At 37.7% G+C, this 2,284-nt stretch overlaps 1 long non-coding RNA gene across 1 annotated transcript; it reads left to right on the forward strand.

The window, feature by feature from the left end:
- The first annotated feature begins 6 nt into the window (after positions 1–6).
- LOC103132978 (uncharacterized) lies at positions 7–2,284 on the forward strand. The gene is made up of 4 exons (XR_475674.2): positions 7–185; positions 414–665; positions 981–1,451; positions 1,751–2,284. It is a non-coding gene; the product is annotated as an uncharacterized LOC103132978 (long non-coding RNA).

Raw genomic sequence — 2,284 nt, forward strand, 5'->3', positions numbered from 1 at the left:
GCTCAGAGTTGGTCATACTCTTTCTTAATGGACATTATTGTGTTTATGTGTGAATGTTTCCTATTTGATTAAAGTAATGATTTTTTTTTTCTCATATGTAATTTCAGGTGACAACTTGAAAGTCATACAGAAATGTCGTCTGGCTGAAGATGTCAAACCTCAAAGCAGAAGCCCAAGAGGATCAGGTAAAAAGTTTTTGTAAGGCAGTAATTAGGATTATTAGCTGCAAAGAGAGAGAGAGCTGTTCAAGGTTTCTTCAGTTTGATCCCTTTATGTTGCTTCAATGTGTTTAGGAGTTACTACAGACCACTTAGAAATACATGATAATCAAGTATTATTGGACAAAATTTTGATTAATTGAATAAATCACACTGATGTTTATGCAGGTTTTTAATTAAATGTTTTTGTTACAGGTGAACTGAGATCATTCAGATTCTGAGGAAAAGCCACAGGTCCAGAAAATCTCCCCCATGACCAGCAGCTCCAGCAGCCACAGCCTTCCACCTGTCCTCCACCTTCACTCCCACCTGTCCTCCACCTTCACTCCCACCTGTCCTCCACCTTCACCATCTCATCCACCAGCTGCTCTGTGTTCACCTGTAGCTGTTTAGTCCAACCAGTAACTCCACTAACCGACTCCCTTCAACTGGAAATTCCTCTATCAGGTAAATTTAACCAAAATGTAAAAACAGTGACTACACTTTGTGTATGTATCATATTTTTAATTGAATTATTTGTAGATGTAAGGCATTTTTGGATTTGATTAGTTGATGACATGAATAAGAGAGCAACATGTAAATAAAGGTTTGTGTGGTGGGAGTTTTGTCTGTTTTAGTTTTCCTGCATTAATCCAGGTGAGCTGCAGCAGAGACTCATCTAAAGCAGGACAGAGGGTCCTGACCTGCCGGGCTGAACACCCCCAGTCTACATTGTAATAAATTATTTTACATTACAGCGTTTTTTTTAATCATTCTTTGCAGACTGAAGCATTCTGTGTAACGTCTTCAAAGCCTTAAGGAGTTGAAGGAGTTTGCCTGGGAAACCCCGGGATGCTGCGAGCCGTTCTGACCCGTCTGGTTCTGCTGAAGAGATGGACTCACTGGATGAGCTCGGCCTTCCAGCCTTCACTGCAGAGAAGTTAGAAGTCCTGAACCAAAAACTGGAATCAGGAGCTGTTCAGAAATAAATGGTACGTATAATTTTTTAAAAACATAATTAGCCTTTCTCTTCACATTATTCTTTCCTTCCATCAGGTGCAGTACTGTTTAAATATTAACTTTTAAATTCTCTGTGTTACTTTTTTAGCTGGATCTCAGAGGGACCTGATCTGCTGTCTGCAACATTTTATCCAAGATCCTTTCAAACCACCAAGCAGAGCAGCAGAGATCTATTCAGACTGGGTGCAGAGAGAAGTCTTTCTGGTCACCAGCTCTTGATGACTGAAATATTTAGTAAGTATAATCTCATCCATCCATTTTCTATACACCCTTGTCCCTTTGTGGGGTCAGGAGGTTTGCTGGTGCCTCCCCAGCTAACGTTCTGGGCGAGAGGCGGGGTCACCCTGGACAGGTCGCCAGTCTGTTGCAGAATCTCATGTTCCTTTCAGTCTAAAATTGTGTGAATTGTTGTATATTATCCTATAGCTGGACTTTGTTATGCATGTTTCTCTGTAGCCAATGAAATGTTTTGTTTCATAAAACCATGAATACACGTCTCGGTTTAAAACATATAAATTTAGTCTGTTTTTCAGAGGCTGTACCAAAGAACCAAGCGTCGGATTCAGAACATCAAAAGTTTTAAGGCTCAAGGTTGTCTGGTTTGTTTTTTTTTTGTTTTTGTTATTATTATTTTGTGCATGTGTCAACGCTCATAAAATAAGTTCTAGTGTAAATATTTCTTTTAAAATTATATTTTTAAGCACCAGGTTACTTTGCTGACTTTGCTTTGGTTTTTTTGTTATTTTGAATGTCTTCTAAAAACCCATTGTATTAAAATGTATACTTTGCTGTTTTACTTTGTTCCAAGAAGGTTTCATGTCTTTTTGGTACATATGTATAAATAAATGTGATTATCATATTTTGTTGTGGGTAGTCTTTAATGTTAATACTATAAAATTAATAAATTCTTTGCCAAGTGTTTTTAAGTGGTTGTCATCGATTTTACAATTTATTACATTAGATTAATATGTCTTGGAAACAGAAGACAACCGTCTTTCCTTTTCTACAATGGATTAATATCCCATGGTAATGGAAGACAACTGTTCCTCATGAAAACCTTTCATTCC

This window comes from Poecilia formosa, unplaced genomic scaffold (assembly GCF_000485575.1).
Source record: "Poecilia formosa unplaced genomic scaffold, Poecilia_formosa-5.1.2 Scaffold1769, whole genome shotgun sequence".
Lineage (NCBI taxonomy): Eukaryota > Metazoa > Chordata > Actinopteri > Cyprinodontiformes > Poeciliidae > Poecilia > Poecilia formosa.